The 26,290-nt window shown below is 37.7% G+C and overlaps 1 long non-coding RNA gene across 2 annotated transcripts in view; it reads right to left on the bottom strand.

Annotated features, from left to right (window-relative positions):
- The window catches only part of LOC114054450, a 145,112-nt gene that overhangs the window by 88,008 nt on the left and 30,814 nt on the right, over window positions 1-26,290 (bottom strand). For both annotated transcript variants that reach the window (XR_003570482.1, XR_003570483.1), the window contains exon 2: window positions 8,420-8,471. This is a non-coding gene — a long non-coding RNA (uncharacterized LOC114054450). The remainder of the gene's footprint in view (window positions 1-8,419; window positions 8,472-26,290) is intronic.

The raw sequence follows: 26,290 nt of genomic DNA on the forward strand, positions 1-26,290 counted from the left end.
TCCTCAATGCTACTCACACGCTGCTAAATAGGGGAGTATGATAAAGTTATGCAACTGTGCTAACTGGATCCATTACAAATACATATACATATATATATATATATATAGGCATACACAATACACACACATAAATACATAAACACACAAATATATACATACATATTCATACGTAAATATATATGTATGTGTGTGTATATATATATATATTTTTTTCCTACTATCAACTGGGACCTCAGTACACCAATGCTTATTGCACTGTCACTCTCCACAATGGCTTTTCCAAAGCTTCTTTTCTTTCCTTAAACCTCCCATACCACCCCCTTTGCATATGCTCAGAGCTGAAAACCTCAACTCATGCATTTTTTTAAAGAGGCTTTTAACCATGAGTTCTCTTCTTTGCTCCTTCTCTTAATCTCACAAGCCATTGGTATCATCTCCCATTATCTCATCCTTTAATACAGTCCTTGATGAGGAGCTTTCTCCTTGCCAAGACCAATCCATCTAAATGTACGCTTGATTCACTTCCCATCTCCTCTTCTTAAGCAGATTGCCCCAACTATCATTCTTTCATTCACTCTCTGTCTCTGTCTCTCTCTCCCTCTCCCCCTCTTTCCCTCCCTCTCTAACACAAATAGGAGAACCAAAATAAAACATATGTCTCTCTCCTGGGCAAATCTTACCTAGTTCTGTCAAAGGCACCACCATTCTTCAAGTGTCCCAGATTTGTAATACCCTTCCCCTTGCTGTTTTTATCCTACAGATCAAATAAGTTGCCAAATCTTGACATTTTTGCCTTTACAATAATTGTTTATATCCCTTTCTCTATTAGATACACCGCTTTATTCTAGGATTTCATCATTTCTTCTGTATTATTGCAATATCCTCTTAATTGGTGTCCCTAATTCAAGCTTCTTACCTCTCCAATTTTTCCATTGCAAGGTGTTAAACTGATTTCCCTAAAGCACTAACTTGACTATATAACTCCTCTCCTCAATAAATTTCAATGGCTCCCTATTTCTTTCAAGATTAAATGTCAACTCATATTTTTGGTGTATAAGGTCCCTCACAACCAGGCCCCAACCTTCTTTTCTGGCTTTATTGTGCATTATTCTCCCCCATTCACATTGTAATCTAGTCAAACTGGCTCTATTGTTGTTCCTGATACATAGCATTCCATTTCTCCATCTGTTGTTCAGTCGTTTCAGTTATGTCCAACTCTTTGTCACCCCATTTGGGGATTTTCTTAGGAAAGAGACTGGAGTGGTTTGCCATTTTCTTCTCCAGCTCATTTTACAGATGAGGAAACTGAGGCAAACAGGCTAAAATTACTTGCCCAGGGTTGCATAGCTGGTAAGTATCAGAGGCCAGATTTGAACTCAGAGAGGTGAGTCTTCCTGACTCCAGGACCAGCGCTCTATCTACTTACTGTACCACCTAGCTGCCCCCCATTCCTGAAATACAATCCCTTCTTACCTCAATCTTTCAAGTTCACTTGCCACTTTCCACATGAAAAGTAGATCCTCTGATTCCTCCAGATGTTGGCACTTTATTTCTAAATAATTTTGTATCTATTTTGCATATATCTTTATATAGACATGCTGCTTCCCTTCTTGAATGTCAGCTCTTTCACTTCAGAGAAGATTTTCACTTTTTGTGTTTGTACCCTCAACAATTTGCAAAGTGCCCAAGATATGGTACTTACTTAATAAATATATGTTGATTAATTAAGAGAGGCATATTGTCCAGCATAAAGGAGGTGACAGTACCACTCTAATCTGTCCTGGTGAGACCTCATCTCAAATACAATGTTCAGCTCTGGTCATCATAGTTTAGGAAACACCTTGATAAGGTAGAAAATATCCCAAGTAGGGCAACAAGAATACTGAAGGCCCTAAAACCCATGCCATATGAAGGTGGAAATCTCAAAGAAGCAAATTTAGCCTTGATGTCAGGAAAAACAAACAGACTGGCTCATAATTAGTATTATCCATAAGTGAAATGGTTTGCTTCAGGAAGTAGTGAGTTCTCCCTCACTAGAAGTCTTCAAGAAGAAGCTGGATGATCATTTATTTGGTGTGTGTTAGTGGGGATTCTTTTCTGGCATATACGTTAGAATACTTGCCTACTGAGGATCTGTCCAGCTCTGAAATGTTGTGATTCCATGATTCTGAGAATCGCATCTCAGGTTTCCTTCCTAGAATTTCTCCTGACTACCAAATAGTAGTTGGCCCACTCCAGCTTACTATGCACATCGGCTTAAGCCCTATTGTACTTATTCCATACTTTCACACACGTAGGAAAGGAAACATCAAACTTTCAAAGTTAGTGGTAGTCAGACATTCAATATCTTTTTGTTGGCATTCCAGTCTTGTCAGCTGATGTTAGGTCTGGTTCATGGCCTATCTGAAGAAAGTGCTTAAGCACCTATCAGTCACCAGAAGAACAATTTCTACAATAACAACATTGTTAAAAAAAAAAAAACCTTGAAAAACATAAGAATTTTGATCAATACAATGACCAACCATGATTTCAAAGGACTAAGGATGAATCATGCTACCCACCGCTTGACAAAGAAGTACTGATTGAGACATAAATCTTTTAAACATGACCATTGTGGGAATTTGTTTTGTTTGGCTATGCATATTTGTTCCAAGGATTTCTTTTTTTCTTTTTTTTTCAATTTGTGGGAGGGAGATTGAGTAAAAAGGATCACTAAGAAAAGAAAAGAAAGTTAATCAACTATTTTTTAAAATATTGTTAATAATAGCTAGTATTTATATGGCACCTACTGTATGCCATGTACTGTTCTAAATGTTTTACAAATATGATCTCATTTTAACTTTACAATAAGACTTCACAGTAGGTGCTATTATTATCTCCATTTTGCAACTGAGGAAACTGACATAAACTGAGGTTAAATGACTTTCTCAAGGTTACACAGCTAATAAGCATCTGAGTCAGGATCTGAACTCATGTCTTCATTTTTTTAAGCTTTTATTTAGTATTTTATTTTTCCCCAGTTACATGTAAAAACAATTTTTAGCATTTGTTTTTTAAAATTTTGAGTGCCAAATTCTATCCCTTCCTCCCTCCCTAGTACCCTTCCCCATTAAGAAGGCAAGCAATTCCATATAGGTAAAACATGTGTAATCATGCAAAACATATGCATAATAGTCATATTGTGAAAGAAAATGTAGACAAGAAAAAAACTCAAGAAAAATAAAGTTTAAAAAAAAGTATGCTTCAATCTGTATCCAGACACCAACAATTCTCTCTCTGACGATGGATAGCATTTTTCATCATAAGTCCTTCAGAGTTGTCTTGGATCATTGTATTGCTAAAAACAGCTAAGTCTTTCACAGCTGATCATATTACAATATTACCATTACTTTGTACACAGTACATTTCACTTTGCATCAGTTCATGCAAGTCTTTCTAGATTTTTCTGGGAGCATCCTGTTTATCATTTCTTAGAATACAATAGTATTCCATCATAATCACATACCACAACTTGTTCAGCCATTCCCCAATTGATGGGCATTCCCTCAACTTCTAATTCTTTATCCCCAGAAGAAAGCTGCTATAAATGTTTTTGTACTTACAGGTCCTTTTCCTTTTTGTTTTTTATCTCTTTGGGGATATAAACCTGGGACACGTATAGGTCCTTTTCCTTTTTTTTTTTTTTTTATCTATTTTGAGATTCAATACCTAGTAGGTATTGCTAGGTCAAAGAGTATGTATGAATGTTTTTATAGCCCTTTGGGCATATGAACTCATGTCTTCTTAACTGCAGTCCCAGTCATCTAGCTGCACAAAGGAGAATAGAAGGAAAACCAGAAAGAAACGGTGACAGGTAGGACCACTTTGAAAGTTGCAAGTTCAATTTGTTATATTCTTAAAAGGAAAAGTAAGCTGTATATAATAAAGGTTCATAGTTTTATGTACAATCCTCTTTTTCTATTCTATTTTGCATATGAAAATGTTCAATTTATTTTATATAAGTTGAATTCAGAATAAAAAACAATCTATTAATCAAAATGCAGGCACTGTGCTAAGTAACAGTTTTTTTTTTAATATTGGAATAACTTCAGAATCGATTGCCTCTGTGCAGGCAGACCATAAACTAGTTTAAAAAATATGTTAAATTTAAACTTAAATTACAAGAAAGGATAATCACAAAATATGAGGGTTTTAATGGACCCCAAAGTCCAAATAGCACATCAGAAATCTCTTCTACTAGGAGCACCATAAAGAGTTCTGCTTGAAGTCCTATAGTTAGTTTACTACACGTGAGAGGTAGGTAGCCTGTTCTACTTTTATACAGTTCGAATTTCTGAGGGAGATGCTGAACAATAGTCACCAGAGTGCCCCCCAACCCCCCGTAAAATTAAATCTTTTATTTTTAGTGTCTAGGGTTGAATTACAGATCATTAGCTCAGAAAACTATCTGATTTAAAGTTAGAAATTCCAAAGGTCCTCTTTTGCTTAGCATGCAAAATAATTTGATCCAGAACAAAAACTATAGGAAGAAGGCCAGGTCATTTTTTTTCTGCTCTCAGGACCTATGCTCTATAAATGCTACAACATCTTCCTCCTCCCTTCAGCTCTATACTTTGGCCAATGAAAAATCTCACGATCCTACTTGTGCTTCAAGCAAAAAGTTATCATCATACAATAGATTCTGTGGATGTTTGATGGTCTCTACAACTTGTTAAGTTGGATGAAGATCCCAGAGGACTAGGAAGACAGGAAAAGTAGTTTTTCCTCTATGATGTTGTCATTGTTTAAATTGCCTCAGACTGACATAGGGACTGTCATCTGAGCAAGGCTTCAATTGTTTCTGCTAACGACCCAGTCTGCTTTTGCTTCAGTGACAGGAAATGATGACATGGTGGACAAAAAAAAAATGGAGATAACAAGCATTTGAGTAAGGGTAACAGTCATCTGATTAGTGTTTATTAAGCTCCTATCATGTGCCAAGTGCTGAATTAAATATGGTAGCACAAAATAGCAATTAACATTACAAGGCTACACCAGTAATGAAGAGCACAGCTGGGATTTGAACCCAGGTGCTCTGACTTCCAATCTACTGCTCTTCCAGTCTTTTCCCTGTACCATGTGTACAATGTCCACAGGTATCTTTGTGAAAAGATTGAGGTTTTTTCCTAATATTTTGTTCGTCTAAATAAATGGTGTCTGAGTACTGTTCCTTAACACGTACTAGCTGATAGACTCTGGGCAAGTCACTCTCTCTAAACCTGCATCCTAAGATTGTTGTGAGGAAAGGGTTTTATAAACTTTCAAGTGCTATATAAATGTATATTATTATCTTCACCCTATAACAGTGTAATTATTACCTGGGGTAGCCAAGATCCAGATCAGGGAGATGATTGACTATATTAGGTCTACCACAATTTGGATAAGGAACAACATAAATGGGAATGAAAGAAATTGTCTTTTAGTCCTCACAACTACCACTTTGGTTCTATTTGTATGTTATTAGTATTATTAATGTCTTTTATTCTCTTAGTGCCAACTATTGACTATAGATTTTTACTTTGTTGCCATTTGCCCTGAATGATTTTATAGGGTCATAGAATTTAGACTAGAAAGGACCTTAGGGTTTAAAACCTTATTACTTGTCTAAGATTCTGTTATTTTGTTATTGTCATTCATAGGTATAAAGTTCTGTGGCTTCAAATCTTCTAAAAACTCCTGCCTCAGGTTACTAAGAAAATGGATTATTCTCTGGGCTGATCCAACCCTAGCCATGGCCAAGCCAATTAGAAATGCTCTTGCACCATTGATCAAGAAAATACAAGGTTGATGTTCCAGATGCATTATGGAGATTTGAGGATTAGAAAGCACATTATAAGGGTTATTTCTTTAGTTCAATAACAAACCAAAAAGAAAATTTAAGGCTTTCATACTGACCTGGTCTCACAAGTTCATTTTCAAAGTATAAAAAGACAATTTAATAAATCAGTAAATATTTATCATGTACCTACTATGTGCCAAGCACAATATAAATACAAAAGTGAGGCAGTAGCTGCCAAGATAAAGAATTTGCATTTTAATGGTTGAGTTCACATGCAATCATCTCTTAATCTCATCAAAACACCAGGCTGCTGGTCTTTACTGGGCTCAAGTCTACAAAGTGAGGCTAACTTCTTTATCAAAATTCCCAGGCAAATCCCATGAATTTTAACAGACACATGTTGGTTCATACAGTTAAGATTTTTAGCTATCGTCAAGGCAAGCCACAATCTTTCTGTGAATGTCAGAAATGGAAACTACTAGCTATATAAAGCAGTTGATCGCATTCTACATTTGGAGCTCTTTATGATCTCTTTTATTCGTTGATATAAATGTCAGCATAAGGGTAAGCCGAACATAAATCAAGCAAATGATTGCTAAAAGTCACTATGTTCTAAACATGAGGTAAAAAAATGGAACGAGTAGCACACTGGAAACCTTGCACCCAGTAGTTCACATCTTACAGCAACATTTGTAAGCAGAATGATCTTGGACCAGTTACTTTAAAACCCAGCTCTGCCTCTCTACCTACAAATACAAAATCAGATAGCCTAGTTAAGTGCTGGATGAATGTTAGAGCTTGGCAATTAGCAAAAGACTAAGAAGCACCCAGCTCTATAAACAAAAACAATTCTATATTGCAGAATTAAGTGTAGGCCATGATTCTGCTGAGTAAACTATCACAGTTGATAAATGTGTATTTGTTGGTCACAGAATGCCTAATGAGCATTTTAGAGATTAGACACATAGTTGGGATTAAATCCAGAACCTCCCCAAGGAAGATTAACTAGAGAAACACAGATTAATGGTACATGTGAATATAATTTATATATTAATGAAATATTAAACTAAAACTGAGTTGGAACTAGAATCTACTCAATTATCTAGGTTAATGAAGGTAAACAGTGACAAAGATAACCTAAATAATAAGTAATCCAAAAATCCTTTTGGATTGGCTCTGGAGCACATTACAGGAAAACTTTCAGCAGCTTTCTCTTTCTAATTATGTTTTGATGAGGTTAATGCAAAAAATTGTTTTGCATTCCCTGAGCATACACAAGCTAACAAGCAGGGTGGTCCAGAAACACAATGGGTGGCCAACCTGGCATCCACATTTTTTTGTAGGTAACCCACAAGGTGGATAATCCACATATGGATAATTAAAAGCTGACTATATTGAGGTTTGTGAGCTGGTGAAATGGTTTCCTGTAAACTAGGAAAGGTCTTCTTGAAGGAAGCTGATTTTGTGTCAAAAGGAAAGTAAGAGGCATGCTTTGGGAATTAAACCTGTATATGGGAACAGCCAGGATATGGATATAAAATAATAATAATAACATTTACATAGCACTTTAAGGTTTGCAAAACACTTAAATCATTTGATCCTCACAACAATCCTGGGAGGTAGATGTTATTGTTATCCCCATTTTCCAGGTAAGGAAACTGAGGTAGACAGAGGTGAAGTGACTTTCCTGGGGTCACACAGATTGCAAGTCTCTAAGGCTGGATTTGAACTCAGCTATCCTTGACCCTCAGGTCCAGAAGTCTGTCCACTACATCTACCTAACTGCCTACTATATGGATATATATATATATATCCTAAGCAGAATTGAAGATTGGTGGCTTTTTGTGGTTCCAAGAACATAATTGAAAAAAAAAATTTGCCAGGTGTGGACTATACAACCATGAGCCCGAAAAGTTATGGGATGGCTGTGAAGATGCATTCCCTCGAAGAATGAGCTAATTCTTTCTTCCCCAGGATATATATATATTTCTTTCCCATGACATATATAGATATATATATATGTGTGTGTATATATGTGTGTGAATGTATGTATATATATATGCGTATATATCACAGGGAAGAAATATATATGTATATATACAAATGCATATATATATAATATATATGTATAAATCAGCAGCAGCATTGAATGCTAATACAACAATATGATGCATGGTGCTGGCTACTTTAAGATATCACCTATTCTTTGAATAGGTGCAAAATTCATCAATATATATTATTAATAGAATTCATCATTATTGTAAATCAAATGATATACTGAAAGAAGACAAGGACAAGGCAATGAAAATCTTTTCTTTTAATATTATCTGGTTATGTGGCCCTGGACAAGCATTTAATCTTTCAGCACCCCAATCAACTCTAAAACTCATTTTTAGAATAGGTGGTTGCGTTGCATTGGTAATGGGAATTTCTTCACCAGGATTTCTCTATATCAATGAAATCACAGATGTGGCCAAAAAAAACCCTACTCCAGTGTTCTTCTCATCATTAGTAAAGTAAAAGATATGACTGAGTAGTGCTATACAGTAAACTCAGAAATATTTTTATAATACATTTGCATTGATATATTTTTACTTGTACCTTGTATCTTTTCTCCCAGTACCTTCCTCTTCACTCCTCCCAAGGAACCATCCTATATAACAAACAATTAAACCAAAATATTAGAGAATTCTTAATTTGACTATTTTACAATAGCTCTCATGAAGGAATTTTAGGGGAGGATATTTGGGGATGACAGCTGGGGATAAGGTACTAAGTCCAAGGGACTGGATTAAGTGCTTTCTATTCTCTGATCATTTAACTATGAAATCCTATAACCACAAATAGCAGGCAACTTGTGAAGCTGAATAGACTCAGCTTTCCAAAAAACTTCAGGAAAGAATAAATATGAGCTTTTAGGTGGCCATGGATAAGAGTGCTGGACTTGGAGTCAGTAAGATATGAGTTCAAATCCTGCCTCAGACACCAGCTCCACGGGGCAAGTCACTTCATCACTCTTAATTTTAGTTTCCTCCTCTGTAAAGCAGGGGTAATAAAAGCACCTATTTCACAGGATTATTGTGAAGATTAAATGAGACAACATAGGTAAAGTGCTTTGCAAACCTTTTTTGTTCTTTCATTTCAGTCTTGTTTGACTCTTTGTGACCTGATTTGGGGTTTTCTTGGCAAAGATTCTGGAGTAGTTTGTCATTTCCTTCTCCAGTTCATTTTACAGAAAAGGAAACTGAGGCAAAAAGGGTTAAGTGACATGCTCAGGATCACACAGCTAATAAGTGTCTGAGTCTAGATTTGAACTTCCTGACCCCCAACCTTGCTATGTACTCTATCAACTGGGCCACCTAGTTGCCCAAATCTTAAAGTGCTGTATAAATCCTAGCCATCATAACTGAATATTGACTTCATGAATCAGCAAATTCTGTGTCTGCTAAAAAGATCAGAGGATTCTTTAGAGGGTCATGGTGTTGCTTGGACAACATCTCTGGACTTGGTTATTGTTTAATAACAATCGTACTTTCATATTCCAGCCACAATATGAATGGTAAAAATCTTATAATTGTAAAATAGAAGATTATAGGTTGAGGTCTGAAATGATGAGGTTTTCAAGGATATTCATGGTTCAGCATTTACTTTCAACAGTGAAAATAAAAGCACCCTCACCACAGCCCATCTTGGAGTACCACCTTTTGTCACAGTCTACACTGAGAGGTGTTGTCAGCTACTCATTCAGGAACCACAAGGTGGTGCTGTTGGACTTAAGGTAAACTGTGACAAGAGACCACCTGGGTGAGCTCCAAGTCTGATCAGAAATAATTAGGACTATGTGCCAAAGGCAGCAATATGTTTGTAGTCTGCAGGTGTTTGCAGCATGGGCATCATCTCAAGAACAAAATGCTAAAGAAGACTGAACAGCTTTTTGTCCTTGCTGAAGGCTTCACAGGAAGCTCACATTAGCAGAATGGGACCGAATTCACTTGTTTTGTCATTGAATTTGTAAAAAAAAAAAATACAGTTTGTGGGTCCTTGGCAATATCAGGTTGCTTTCTAGTTCAGCTCCCTGTATTCAGATAACTCTGCACAATCTCAATTCTGGCTGTAAGCTTCCTAGGGAGGGAGATCCTGCCTTCTGTCTTGATTCTCCATTCCAGTGTTTGTTCAACAGTCCCCCTTGTCAAGAAATTCTCCTCCATGTTACACCTAAGTTTTCTAAGTGGTAATGGCACGAGCTCATTTTCTCTCTATGCAGTGGAGATAAGGAAAAGCAATCTTCCTTCAAGGGCCAGCTCACAGACTACTTCCCTGGCAAAGCCTTTCCTGATCTTCTTTGTTGATAGTACTCCTTCATATATTACACATCATATACATATACATATATATATACACACACACATATATACACACATACATGTGTGTAGGTATGTTTGTGTACATACATACATACATATGTAAATGAGATTACAGGCAGCTAGGCGGCACAGTGGATTGAGTGCTGGGCCTGGAGTCAGGAAGACTCATCTTCCTAAATTCAAATCTGGCTTCAGACATTAACTAGCCATGTAACCTTGGGCGTGTCACTTAACCCTGTTTGTCTTAGTTTCCTCATCTGTAAAATGAGCAGATAAAGGACCTGGCAAACCATTCAATATCTTTGCCAAGAAAACCCCCAATGAGGTCACTATGAGTCAGACACAACTAAATAACAACAGCATATAAGATTATATATCATCAACGTAGATGGTATCATACATATAAGATTATCTTAGGAAGGAGGAAGTATATTAGCATCTGTCTATTTCTGTTTACCTGTCCGCAGACTACATCTACCAGTAGGATATAAGTTCCTTAACGGCAAGAACCTTCAGCTGGTTTGTCTTGTCTCCAGCATCTTTCCTAGTGCCTTGTACACGTACTTAATAAACATTAGTTCACAAGGGAGGAAGAGCCAAGAAGGTAGAGTAAAGGCAGGGGCTCACCTGAACTCTCCCCTAAACCCTTCCAAATAGCTTTAAATAATGACTCTGAACAAATTCTAGAGTGGCAGAACCCATGAAAAGACAAAGTGAAACAATTTTCCAGCATAAGACAACTTAGAAGATCACCAGGAAAGGTCTGTTGCACCAGGGTAAGAGAAGAGTGCAATTTGGTACAGGCTGCACCAGGGCAGACCTGGCCTTGGACAATTGAATCAGCGGCAGCAGCTTCTTTCAAACCTCTCAGCTCACAGATGGCAAGGGGGTCAAATAACTGGTCAGAAGGAGATTACAGGGGTGTCTTTGCTAGCACTGAGGCAAGACTGTTGTTTTTCCTATACTAAGATCTGGGTCACAGACCTGGGTGGCAGTCCCAGGGAGAGGAGGAGCATTAGTGCACCAGAGCTTGTAGCCGCAGTGAAGTAAGGACCCTCCTCACAGTTTCAGGGCAGAAAAGAGTGTATGCGGTCACTCACAGACCAGAGCACAGTAAACACCTCTCCTTAGATCATACCACTTTGGAAGAACTGAAAACTTACAGATCCCTAGAAGTGTCTCTGAAAACAGGTGCACAAAATCCCTGAAGCTTGGGACAGTGAGCCCTCCACCTTGAAAGCACTTTAACAAAGAGTTAAAAGTCAAGTTATAGGTTGGAAATATGAGCAAACAATAGAAAAAAAATTCTGACCATAGAAAGTTATTATAGTGACAAGGAAAACCAAAACACATACTCAGAAAACAACAAAGTCAAAGCTCCTACATTCAGAGCCTCCAAGAAAAATATGAATTGGTCTCAGGCCATGGAAGAACACAAAAAAAGATTCCTAAAATCAAGTAAGAGAGGTAGAGGAAAAATTGTGAAGAGAAATGAGAGTGATGCAAGAAAATCATGAAAAATGAGTCAACAATTTAGTAAAGGAGACATAAAAATTACTGAAGAAAATAACACCTTAAAAACAGACTAGGCCAAATGGCAAAAGAGATCCAAAAAGCTAATGAGGAAAAAAATGCCTTAAAAAGCAGAATTGGCCAAATGGAAAAAGAGGCACAAAAGTTCACTGAAGAAAAAAACTCCTTAAAAAGTAGAATTGGCCAAATGCAAAAGGAGGTTCAAAAACTGATGGGAGAAAATAATACCTTGGGGCAGCTGGGTGGCTCAGTGGATGGAGCACCAGCCCTAGAGTCAGGAGGACCTGAGTTCAAATCTGGCCTCAGACACTTACTGTGTGACCCTGGGAAAGTCACTTAACCCTAATTGCCTTAAAAATAAAAGAAAAGAATATCTTAAAAATTAGAATGAAGCAAATGGAAGCTAATGACTTTATGAAAAATCAGGAAACAATAAAACAAAACAAAAAGAATGAAAAAATAGATGATGTGAAATATCTCATTGGAAAACCAACTGACCTGGAAAATACATCCAGGAGAGATAATTTTAAAATTATTGGGTTACCTGAAAGCCATGATCAAAAAAAAAGAGCCTAGATAGTATCTTTCAAGAAATTATCTAGGAAAACTCTCCTGATATTCTAGTACCAGAGGGCAAAATAGAAATTGAAAGAATCCACCTATCACCTCCTAAAAGAGATCCCAAAATGAAAGCTTCCATGAATATTATAGCCAAATCCCAGAGCTCCCAGGTCAAAGAGAAAATATTGCAAGCAGCTGGAAAGAAATAATTCAAGTATCGTGGAGCACAATTGAGATAACACAAGATTTAGCAGTTTCTATATTAAAACATTGGAGGGCTTGTAATATGATATTCCAGAGAGCAAAGGAGCTAGGATTACAAGCAAAAATCACCTACCTAGCAAAACTGAGTATAATCCTTCAGGGAAAAAAAAATGGACATTCAATGAGATAGAGGACTTTCAAGCATTCTTGGTGAAAAGACCAAAGCTGAATAGAAAATTTGACTTTCAAACACAAGACTCAAGAGAAGCACAAAAAGATAAACAGGAAAGGGAAATCATAAGGGATTTAATAAGGTTAAACTGTTTACATTCCTACATAGAAAGATAATACTTGTAACTCATAACTTTTTCATTATTAGGGCAGATAGAAGGAGCATATATTGACAGAGGGCACAGGTGTGAGTTGAATATGAAGGGATGATATCTAAAAAATAAAAATAAGGGGTGAGAGAGGAATGTACTGGGAGAAAGGGAAAGGGAAGGATAGAATGGGATAAATTATCTCACATAAAAGAGGCAAGAAAAAGTTTTTACAATGCAGGGGAAGAGGGATAAGGTGAAGGGGAGTGAGGGAACCTTACTCTCATCAGAACTGGCTCAAGGAGGAAATGACACGTACACTCAATAGTGTATAGAAATCCATCTTACCCTACAGGAAAATAGAAGGAGAAGGGGAAAAGAAAAGGGGTGGGGGAGAGGGGATAGAAGGGAGGACAGATTGGGGGGAGGGGGTTGTCAGAAGCAAAATACTTTTGAGGAGGGACAGGGTGAAAGGAGAGAGACAATAAAATAAATGGGTGGGGGAAAGAGTATGGAGGGGAATACAGTTAGCAGTAGAAAGTGTTAAAAAAAATTGAAGCAAGTTTCTCTGATAAAGGCCTCATTTCTCAATCATATAGAGAACTGTGTCAAATTTATAAAAATAAGAGCCCTTCTCCAGTTCATAAATGATCAAAAGATATGAACAGTTTTCAGATGAAGTAATCGAAGCTATTGTCATACGAAAAAATGCTCTAACTCACTATTGATTGGAGGAATGCAAATTAAAACAATTCTGCAGTACTAATGCATATCTATTAGATTGGCTAATATGACAGAAAAGGAAAATGACAAATGGTGAAGGGGATGTGGGAAAAATGGGGCATTAATGCACTGTTGGTGGAGTTGTGAACTGATTCAACTACTCCGTAGAACAATTTGGAACTATGCCCAAAGTGCTATAAAACCACACATACTCTTTGACCTAGCAATACCACTACTAGGTCTATATCCAAAAGAGATAAAAAAAAGTATCTATATGTACAAAAAATATTTATAATGGCTCTTTTCTGGAGACAAAGAATTGTAAATTGAAGGGATGCCCATGAATTGGGGAATGGCTGAACAGATTCTGACATGTGAGTGTGATGGAATATTATTGTGCTATGGGAAAGGAAGAGCGGGATGCTCTCAGAAAAGCCTAGAGAGACTTGCATGAGCTGAAGCAAAGTGAAATGGACTGTATTGTAATAGCAATATCGTAAGATGATCAGCTGTGAATGACTTAGCTATTCTCAGCAATACAATGCTCCAAGACAACTTCGAAAGACTTGTGATGAAAAATGCTATCCATTCCCAGAGAAAGAACTGATGGTGTCTGAATACAGATTGAAGCATAGTTTTTTTTTTTGCTTTATTTTTCTTGAGGGGTTTTTTTTTTTTTGGTCTGTTTTCTTTTACAACATGACTATTACGGAAATGTTTTGCATGACTACACATGTATAACCTATATTGAATTTCTTGTCTTCTCAATAAGAGGAGGTGGGAAGAGAGGAAGGGAGAGAATTTGGAACTCAAAGTTTTAAAAACAAATGTTAAAAGTCATTTTTACATGTAACTGGGGAAAAATAAAATACTAAATAATAAATGCTTGTTTGTTGTAAATGGAATATTCCCCAAAAAAGTGCTGATCAGGGACTAGAAATCTTTAGTTCTAGAACTGGTTATGCCACTAACTAGTTGGTGTCCTTGGGTAAACAATTTTATCTTTTGGGGCTTCAGTTTGCCCATTTCAAAAATAAGGAATTTGGGATAGATGATCATTAAAGACCCTCCCAGTTTTAAGATTCTGTGTCATCTTTTGTAAGAAAATCCTTGACAAATGCTGTCGATTATTCTGATTCCTTTTCTCCCTAGATTAAATAAACCCAGACTTTTTTGTATTTCCTCAGAGATTTTATTTCTAAACCTTTAATCTGTCATGTTGATGGATATACTCTGAATCTGCTTCAACTTCTCTTTAACCCTTAAATGGGGAAGTTTAGAACCCCACAGTAAAAGTTCTAAATTCCCACAAAAGCAGTCAGATTCCTACATGCTGTTCCCTCCATGTGAATTTGGCAATTTCAGGAAATGGTCTCTGAAACTCAATTCAGAGCACTGGCCTTAAAATCAAAAAATCTGAGTTTATATCCTAGTTTTGTCACTAACTGTGTAACTTTGAGTAAGTCATTTCACCTCTTGGGGCCTCAGTTTCCCCACCTGTAAAATAATTGGATTGGATTATATTACTTCAAAGGTCCCTTCTAGATACACTTGCTCTAGATCCATAGGTCTAAAACCTATGAAGTCAGAAGAATTCTTCAATTTTCACATATGTAAAATGGCATAGATCAAGAGGATCTGATCTGGAACTAGGCACATACGTCCAACAACATAAACTGGGTAATTCTACTGTTGTTCCAAAATGGAGGCATCACTGATATTATGTCAATATTTTAATACTTCTGTGTCTAGATAAGAACACTTCCTCCAATGAGCAGGTCACACCTCACCCATGCCTTATTTTTCCACAATACCTTGTCAGTTGCTTCCTAGATATAAGAGTGTCTGCCTACCTGAATCTCTAATGGCCTTCATTTGGGGTTCTTGTTTTGTTGTTGTTGTTGTTATTTTTGTTTTGCTATTTTAAGCATTTCAAGTACAGCACTTGGGCTCTATCTTGTCTATCCCTGTGTTTACATACATGGCCAACCCTCCTCCTTTTTTAATGCATTCCCTGAGTTATGTCATATCAGTTCTTTTCTCCAAGTCACTGTGGTAAAATGCCACAGCCTACTTAGACCTATCATATATCCATCTCTTGCCCTTTGGGCAATTTGAGGGGCAAAATCTCTAATTTTGATTCTTGATAATAGTTGTGTTCCATGGTTTGTAGCCATATAGCATCATCAGAAGAATATTGGTGCAAAGATGGTGACTTTTTGGGTCAGAAACAGGTGGGGGAAAGTTGGTAGTAGTAAACTAATTCCTCAGTGCAATCTGGGCCACTCTCTTCCTCCTATTTCATTCTGGGTCTAGACCAAGGGTGGGGAACCTGTGGCCTCGAGGTTACATTTAACCCTCTAGATCCTCAAGTGTGGCCCTTGGACTGAATCCAAACTTCACAGAACAAATCTCCTTAATAAAAGGATTTGTTTTGTCCCACCCAAGGACCTAGAAGGCCCCATGTGGCCTTGAGGCTGCAGGTTTCCCACTCCAAGCCCAGCCCATTATCCACCTGCAGTGCCTATCTAAGTTATTCACATGGATGGTCCCTCACTGCAGCAAGGCAATCTTTCTATTCTTCCTACTGTCTCACAGTGGCTGTTTCAAACATTCTTGTCTCTCCTCAAATCTCCCAAAGTTCCTGCCCCCACCATTTCAGCTGAGAACCTTGTTTCATCTGCCACTAAAAAAAATGAGACCTTCCTCTTTTCCCCAACTTCTCATTTCATATCATTCAGATATTTTCTCCTATTATGTCATCTTCTCCCATATTAGATAAAGAGATGGCCCTTCTCCTTGACAAGGCCAACCACTCTACATGTACCCTTGATCCAAACCCTCCTCACTACTTTATCGGTTTCCCCCCCATCTCTCTTACCTTCAATCAATTCCTATCTACTTGATTCCTTGCTAACTAAATGCCTTTTCATGTCTCCCCTATCCTTAAAAAAAACCTCACTTGATCTCATAATCCCCACTAGCGATCATCTTATATATCTTCTCCCCTTTGTGGCTAAACTGCTTGAGAAAGTCAAATACTATAATCATTTTGGAGAGCAATCTGGAATTACCCTCAAAGAGTTATTAAACTGCCAATACCACTACTAGGTCCCTAAAGATAATTAGGGAAAAAGGAAAAAAACCTATATGTTCTAAAATATTTATAGCAACTCTCTTTGTGGTGGCAGAAAAAAACCCTGGCAATTGCAGGGATACCCATCAATTGGGGAATGGCTGAACAAGTTATGGTTTATGATTGCAATAGAATACTATTGTACTGTAAGAAATGGTGAGCTCAATAATCTTAGAAAAACATGGATAGACCTCCATGAAATAATGAAGACCAAAATGAGCAGAACCAAGATAACATTGTATACAGTAAGAGCAATATTGTTTGAAGAACGATTCTAAGCAATAAGTCATTTTGACTATTATAAATACCCAAATTAACAATAAAGAATATATGTAGAAAGATACTATCTATATTGGGAGAAAGAACTGATAAACAGAAGTATGTATTGAGTCATTTTACATATATATAAATATATATATACATATATATGTGTGTGTGTGTGTATGTATACATATATAAATATATGCTTGTGTATATTCCTATTTGTATCTAATAGTAGTCATCTCTAGGGTGGGGGGGAGGGAAGAAAAAAGAAAAAAAAGAAATTTAGATGATAAGTTTATGATATATAAATATCATATTTATGTAAAAGGAATAAATAGCAAGCTGTACATAATAGATTTGCAGTTTCATGTGTAATCATTTTTATTATACTTTGTTATGGAAATGCTTGTTTTATTCCATAAATTAAAAAAAAAAAGAAAGCAGAGGAAAAAAAGACAAAGAAAGTCTAGGATACACAATGACTCCACCTTCTCTCTCTCTCTTTTTTTTTTTTTTTGGAAACACTCTAGAATCTGGCTTCCCACCTCATTATTCAACTGAAATTGTTCTCTCCAAAGTGATCACTGGTTTCTTAATTATCAAATCTAATAGTTTTTCCCCAGTCCCCATTCTTCTTTTCTTTTTTCTTTTTTGCTTTTCTTTTTATCCCTAGCACATTGCTTGGCACATAGGTGCTTAATGAATGCTTGTTAACCTAACTTGATTGATTCCTCCTCCTGGTTATTCTCTCTAGGTTTTTGTAACACTTTTCTTTCCTGGTTTTCCTACTAATGTCTGGGACTTTGCCTTATCCTTTGTTGGTTCTTCATGTCATAGCCAGCAACTGTGGGTATCCCCCAGGTTCTGACCTTGGCCCTATTCTCCATTTTGCTCTATTATCTGACTTAGTGATTTTATCATTTCCTATGGTTTCAATAATCATCTTTTTGCAGATGATTCCCTAATGTATATATCCAGCCCTAATATCCCCCGAGCTCTAACGCTGTATAACCATCTACCTTTTGGACATCTTGAATGGGATACCCTATAGGCACCTCAAACTCAACAAGTCTAAAAGAGAACTCATTATCTTTTCTCAAAAACCTCCTCTCTGCCCAACTTCCTTATTATTTTAGTAACTTCAGTTATCCAGGCTTGAAATCTCAGTGTCATCCTTGACTCCTTACTCTCACTCACCCTACATATCCAATCTATGCCTGGCACAAAGGGTGAGGAAATGAATAAATATGCATAAAATGAGGTTGAGAATCCAGGTAATGATTCAGGTAATTCAGACTCTACAATCCTCTTACCGGAAAACTCAAGAAAAATAGGGTGATATCCTTTTGTTTTACCTTGAATTATTGAGGTAATGGACAATTTGATGCTACCTTATACTTTCCTTCCCTAGTATAGCCTTGACCTTAAAGTCCTAGTTAAGGCTGATGTGGAAATTTGGCTTGAATATGCAACTCTTGAAAATGAACAATTAGGCAAACCTGTGAAAACCTATGTACTCTGCTCCAACTGAAGTCTTGATGTCATTTTCCAAAATGTGTTTCTATTTAGTTGTCATTTCAAAGTCATTTACAAGGCTAATTAATGTGCATCCCAGCATACAGAAGCTCCATGCCCTTATCCCCAAATGAGGCATAGAACTTCTATTAGGATCTGCTCAAGTCTTCAAGCAAATCATGTCTGCAGAGTGCCCGTCTAGTAATTCACTCACTGGCCCTTACTTACCTCTCCACATCTGTCCCAACTCACACTGTTTAACAGTAACCAAACACTGTAATTTCCCCCAGCGTCATGTGGCTAAGTCATGTGGAATGTTCTCAATTGTCTCTGTTTATTTCTTGTATTTCTCAGTGTAATGAGGTTTTCATTTCCCTAATTTTACATGTTCTTGTCTCATAATTTATTCTCTTTTATAACTTCATTAAAAAAAATTACAGTGACATTGATGGAGCTACTTCCCTCACAAGTTCCAGGACAGGGGAAATAGCATTGGAACTTCTAGAGTTATAGGAATGTGATTTGGAGAAAAAGAACACCTGTCATTCTGTAACTATGTTTGTAAATATTCTTTCAAAAAAGAAAACTGATGGGAATATTTGGAGCTCTTTGTGACCTCATGGAAAACAAAAGGGACTCTGCTTGAAAAAATGCAGCATTTCTCTTCCCATTCCTGACAGTGGGTTCTGGTAGCTCAGAAAAGTAGAGGACACCATGGGGCCTGGGTTCAGAAGACTCCATGGTCCCAGTTCTGTCACTTACCAGCCACATGATCTTAAGCAAGTCACTCTACCACGTCTGTCTGAGCCTCAGTTTTCTCATCTCAGAAAAGAAGAAGTTGAGCTAGATGTTACCAAAGAGCCTTTCTAGGCTCTTCTATTTAGCGATTTATGTTTCTGGAGTTCACAGGATCAAAGAATCATAGATTTGGAGCTCTAAGGGACTTTCTCCAGCGTCCCTCCTTCTAGGTAACACCCTGTTTGCTAAACCCTTCTGAACATTCTCCTTCTTTCTCTTCTTTATCTTGGCTTCTTACTCCTTTTCTTTCATACTCACTATCTACTCTTTCCCACAGATACCTGGGGGCCAAGTGTTCCTTTCCATCCACTACATAGCTGCAGCCAGCTAGTCTAAGGACTCTGTTTTCTTTTTCTTTCTGTCACCTGATACACCTTGATATCTACACTTTCATTTATGAGGCATACAAAGTGATCGACATTCTTCTTTCTAATGTCCCACAAGAAAATATAGACTCAATAAAAATTTTAGAGCAACAATGGGTCCTAAAAATCACCTACTCTAAACTTCTTGTTTTAAATTATAATGAAAGGCTTTCATTTATATAGTGCTTTCGGGTTTACACAGCATTTTCTTTACAACAGTTCTGTGAGATAGGTAGTGGAAGTATAGTCATTTCCATATTATTGATAAGGAAATGGTGGCTCACAGGAAATGATCCTACTTGAAATCACACAACTGTTCGTTATTTCTTATGTATCCTACACATAGCTTATTTGTACATAGTTGTTTATATGTCATCTCCCCCATTAGATTGTCAGCTCCATGAGGGAAGGGACTGTCTTTTACTTCTTTTTGTATCGCCAGTGCTTAGCACAGTGCCTGGCACATTTTTGTTGTTGTTGTTCAGTCGTTTTAGTCACGTCTGATTCTTCATGATTCCATTTAGGGTTTTCTTGTAAAAGATACTGCCATTTCCTTCTCCAACTCACTTTACACAAGAGAAAACTGAGGCAACAGGATTAAATGACTTGCCCAGGGTCACACATTTAGTAAGTGTCTGATCCAGATCTGAACTCAGGAAGATAAGTTCCTGACTCCAGGCTCAGTACTCTGTCTACTGCGCCACCTAGCTGCCTGCCTGGCACTTAATAGGAGCCTAATACATGCTTACTGAGTGATTGACAAGAGTTTGGGTCTCTTGAATCTGAGTCACATATTTCTCCCCTTTACACTCTACCATCTTTCCATATGATGGAGACATGAAAGTATTCTGTGGACCCACCTCAGACTGGCTTGATATGGTAGACAGGTTTTGTTGTTTTTTTTTTTTTTTTTTGACTTTTTGAGATGGAAGGCTAGGAGAAAATGAAAGGAATGTTAGGTTTGCCTCAGTAGGTGAGATCCATGATTCATCTAGCACAGCATTTTATCTCTGACAGTGGCACTAAAGGACATTTTTGGGAGATTACATGGTTCTCCACCTTGGTGTTAATTACAAAATTAGGAATATACACTCCCTTAACACATTCATGATTTTATAATCATTTCCCAGTTTGTTTGGGGGACTTAGAAACTAAAAATAACAGACACTTTTTGGTCATCTCTTCACAGCCTTGCCAAAATACTTTAGTGCCCACATCAGAGACCACATGCCCTAGAGATTTTTCACCTCTTCATCTCTGGAATTTCTGCTCTGGGGCCCCTCTGTCCTGACTGGTGAGTGCCTCTCCTGGCTTACTATTTTAGAATACCCTCAATCATGCCTCACTCCAGTCTCTACTTTCTAGCCATCTCCTTTACAGCCACTGACTTGAGTGGGTCCAGTTATAAAACCATGATCAAATTAATTCTGTGAATGTTCCTGGGGGAGGGTAGTTTCAATTTACTTTCCTATGACCCCACTCACCATTCCTATGCTTCTCAGAACCAAAGTGCCTCTCTCTGGCCACCACTCCCTGATTAAATGTAAGCTTCTGACTTTGTCTTTGTTATAATGTCCTCAGTGATTAGAACAGTCCTGGGCACAAAGCGAGCAATTAATAAATGCTTTTATATTTACATTCTCAAAATTTAGGAATATGTTCCCTAACATGTAGTTGATTTGATAAAATTTAATTCTATCCCAGGCTGTTTAGGGGACTTAGAAACTTTTTCAAAAGAGTCAGAATAGTCATTAATGCTAAAAACAATGAGTCTTTATTTACAGACATTTTAAAGGAAGCCTTGAGACAAAAAGGGACACCCAGGGGAGAGAGTACAGATGGAAAGGCAGGGGTAACAAGACCGTGGCTAGAGAGGTCAGTTGATATCTTAGGATCATAGGATCATAAATGGAAAGCTGGAAAGGATCCCTTCATTTTATGGTCAACAAAATTGGCTCACAGTGATTAAGTGACTTGTCACAGCTAATAAGTGTCAGAGGTAAGATATGAACCCAGGTCTTCCTGAGTCCAAGTCCAGCACTCACTGCTAGGAGGAAGAAGGAAATAAATTCACATTAACTCTTGTGAATGTTCCTGGGGGAGGATAGTTTCAATTTACTTTCCTATGACCCCACTCCCCATCCCTATACTTCTCAGCACCAAAGTGCCCCTCTCTGACCACCTCTGTAGTCCTCTGGACAAGCTGCTCCTGGCCTTGGTGCTCCCTGCTTTAGCTCTCCAGTCTCCCCTCTTAATCAGTGGCAGCTCATCTTCCTGAATAACCTCCAAACAGGTCAGAATGAGGAACTTTAAAGAGAGGCAAGGCATCTCACACAGACCAATCTGTTTTCCCACCTCTGATGTCAGTAGCATGGAGCTATCAATTAGCCAGGTTCGTGAAGCAGGGTCATTTCTAGCATGTAAAGTTTCAGAGAGAGAAGATTATAGAAAAGGGAGAAGGTATCATGTAAGAGGAGGAAGAGAGTCTGGAGCACAGACAGCCTATCCCATGAAGGTCAGGTCCCTCAAAGAGAGGAGTCTTTTTTAGACTAAACTTTCTAAACTAAAAGCTTGAATCTTTCTCATTCATTCTTCTATGAACAATGCTCTCCGCCATCTCCATTTTAATGCCTCTTCTAGTCCAAAACTTCTACAATTCTATCATTCCAATATTCTTTTCTATAATTTCTTCAAGTCTGTTAAGTCTCAATTAATGTTCAGGACCAGAAGTACACCAGAAGGTTTAAAAGATTTAAACCAAAAGGTTTAAAAGTACTAAGAATTTATAGAGGTCATGGATAATACTGCCTGTATTGTTTTTTATACCTTTCCTAATGGTGCTCTGCCTTTCTTTGGCCTTGTGTTGCTTGCTTTATCTACCCATTTTTCTTCTCACGAAAGAGGGTCTAAGTAGTGAAATGGATGGATCACTGTGAGAGACTGTACTTATATATTTTCTGTGTTCTTTCAAGCCAAGCTTGGAAATTCATCTTTAAATGTAAATAGGCAGGTCATAATGTGTCGTTTAAAGGAATTCTTTTCCAAAGCAGCTGTCCCCTAAAGGAAAAGGAAAAATTGGTGCTAAGATAAGGGGTGTTGAGAGAGGAGATGCCAGTTCATTGAGTTGAACTTGGCTTGACAAGATGGGCTTTATTCAGGACTTCAGTGTATTTTCTCTATTTAACTTGGCCTCTGCACCCCTGTTTGCTAAGCTAGGTATGTTTTCTCCAGGTCCTTCTCCCCATGCCCACCAGAAATAACCATCATATTTGAGATCCTAGAAAAGTCTCTTCTACCTCTTAACCCTCAACCTAAAAAATTCAAATCTTTTGTTTTGTTTCTTTTATTTGGTTCTTTCCATTCCCTTCTCCAACCTTTCTTCTCCTCCTCCTCTTCTCCTTCCTCCTCCCCCTCTTAATCCTATTCTTCTACCTTACCCCAAACCATAGGGGTCCCAGGATCTGGTTAGTACATTATTTTCTAACACATTCTTAGAGTAGCAGTAGTGGTTGTGTGGATATTGTCTTAGACATGGAATCAAAAGGACCTCAGTTGAAATCCTACCTCTGATTTTTTACAAACTGTGTGTCCTTGAGCAAGTCACTTAACTCAGTTTCCTTATCTGTAAAATGGAGATAATTGTACCTATCGTGCCTCCTTCACAGAGTTGTTATGAGGCCCAAATGAGAGAGTATACATTAATTCTCCAACCCACCCCATCCTCAAGCCCTACCTACCCTAGCAAAATATAAGCTCTTTGTGGGCAGTGACTATCTTCTTTTTTCATATTAGAATCCCCAGCATCTATCACAGGACCTGGCATTTATGCACTCAGTAAACATGTTGAATTCAATTGAATTGAAAATGCATTCTAGTGGGAAAGTAAAGATGATTTTTACTTTTTTTTTTAAAGTCATCTTTTGAAATGTGAGGCAGAAACAATCAGGTAATTGTTGATGGTTGTAACTTCTTGGTCACAGGGGCCAATCAGGACTTTGTCTTCCCAGAGGCCATGGTCAAAGGCTAAAGCTAACTGTGACAAATCCCTTTTCAAGTTGGGTGTTCTCTCTGACTTCAGCAACCAGAGGATAACATAAGCTGTAGAGAATGTGCCCTGGACACAGGGGCTCCTTGGTAAGAGGATGTAAAGGCAGTGTGAAAGTGTCACTTTTTTGTTCACTGACACCAAAAGAGGACACTTGCTGTGATATATGATCTGCCATCTCCTAGGAGCAGGTGATGAAACTTCACTGCCAAATGTATCACTGGGGCTAAGGGGCTCAAAACTTTCTGCTTAATGTTTTCCTTGCTGTTCAGGGCATGGAAAATGGAAGTCTACTAACTAAGTTGTGGTCAGACTGCCTCTCCTCTCTTGGCCCTTTTGTAGTACAGTGGCAACAGTCTTCAAAGATTCTGGGCAAGCTCCTTTACATGTATACAAAGAACCATTTCTGTTACAGAGAATTTGCTCCCACTGAGCCTTTAATCTGTAACTTTTAAGGATTTGAATCCCAAAACGGGGAATCTTTCAAAACTTTTAACTGTATGACTAAAGGTTGAGCTTGGGTCCTTTTTAAAAAATGTTCCTTGGGCACATTTCCCTGGTCTGGTTCCAGTCTATCACTAAGCTGACTTTCACCCAAACTGACACCTCATGAATAATTCACACTTATGGAAGTACAAAGACCATGAAAAAATGTATTTTTTTTCACCGCTGAATTGAATAGCTTCAGGTTTTTTGCTCTCTCATAACTAATTTTTAATGATTTGCTCCTTGGATAATTGAAAAATGAAGCCATAGTGGGCTAACAGTATAATGGACATACCCATATATGCCAAGATGCACACAGTACTGTGTTTCTTTTCTGAGCATGAAAGAAACTGTGTGAGAAAGAGGAGACAAAAGAACCAAAAGGGGTTAACCTCAAAAGTGGTGAATAAAACATAAATGCTGCTTTATTTAGACATTCAGCTATATAAGAATTTCGGAAATCACCCCAATATTCATACAATTTTAGAACTAGAAGTGACTTTTAAAGTCTTTTAGTTCAACCCTCTCATTATACAGATGAGGAAATTGTTTTCATTAACTAAAAAAGATTAAGCGTCCTACCCAAGGCCCCAAGACAAGTAAGTGGCAGAACTGGGTCTGGAACCCAGGCTTTCTGATGTCTCACAGTATTATTTCCACTGCATTACACTGTCCCCTACTGGGAGACTTTAAACAATCAACTTCCAGCACTAGACCTAACATGGGAGAAATTGAAATAACAACTGAATATAATTTAAAATCATGAAGCTTACTCTTTCAAGATGAGCCCACACATTGGAAGTTGGAAGGAGAGGAGGAAATAGACTTCCTCATCTTCTAGAATTCCATATGTTTTTTGTTAAGGCTAATTAGTTGATCTTTTTGTCCCAAAATATCTTGTCAGTATACTTTCCCTGTTCTGTCTGGATGAAATCAATAGCAGTGTACATGATGCAGGGAGAACAATTTCCTTTATTTCATAGCATACCTTTTTTTTAACCAAGGAGTTCAAGGGACTTTCCAGACTTAGTGTATACATATTCTGACAAAATTTTATAGCATTGTGAAATGGCATGCTATATAAAAGTTTTAAACACTCTTCCTTTCTGTGGGTCAAATTAATTTCTTCCTTTATTTGACTTACAAGAAATGGTTTGCTATATTTGTGGCTACATGAGAATTGGAGGGGAGACAGATCATTTTTAATTAAGGGCACATGGAAAAGATGGTACCTGAACTGAGTTTTGAGATAAGAGAAGTAATTCAGCAGGCTGAGTTATGGAGAGAATATACTCCATGCATGAAGAATATCTTGTGTGAATGCACATAAGGAAGGGACTAGGCAAGGGAATAAGTATTTATATAGCACATACTATATACTACTATATACTGTGCTAAATATCTCTCTGCTGCTGCTGTTATTATTCCCATTTTAGAGTTGAGAAAACTGAGGCAAATAACAAAGGTTAAGTCCATACCCAAGGTCACATAGCTAAGAAGTGTCTGAGACCAGATTTGAACTCCAGTCTTCCTGACTCCAGGACCAGCATGCTATCCATTGCTTCACCTAGCTGCCTACTTTCCTATAGATTGAAAACTACAAAAGCATTAGAGACCACAGTGGAGAGAGTTGGGCACAGGTGGTGGTCAGTGTAAGGGTTGTCTAACCTGTAGATTAGAAAGACTTATTTGGAATCTATTTGAAAAATACTTTGGAAAGAAGAGAGCCTGGGAAAAATGAAGCCAGTTAGATGGAACATAGAGAATGTGATGGAAATGAATGGGAAATAAGTATGGGAAAGTAGAATGGAGCCAGATTAGAAAGAGCTTTAAATACCAGACTGGGGAGCAAAGGGAGGAAAGGGTATCAGAAAGGAAAGGGTGGTCTGTGGTATCCAATGCTATAGAAAGGACAAAGAGACTGAGGACTGAGAGTAAGTATTAAATCTAGCAAGTGCATAGTCGCTAGTGAAATCAGTTTCAGTAGAATGGTGGAAAATGGTGCCAAACTGCAAGGGGCTGAGGGATGAATGAACAGTGAGGAAATAGATGCAGTGATTATAGAGCTGTTTTCTAGTTTAGTTTCTTTCATCCGAATGTCAAATCCACAGAGCAAGTATTATTATTCTCATTTTAAAGATGAAGAAATTTGGTTTGA

This window comes from Vombatus ursinus, unplaced genomic scaffold (genome assembly GCF_900497805.2).
Source record: "Vombatus ursinus unplaced genomic scaffold, bare-nosed wombat genome assembly UNPS02014813.1, whole genome shotgun sequence".
Classification (NCBI taxonomy): Eukaryota; Metazoa; Chordata; class Mammalia; order Diprotodontia; family Vombatidae; genus Vombatus; species Vombatus ursinus.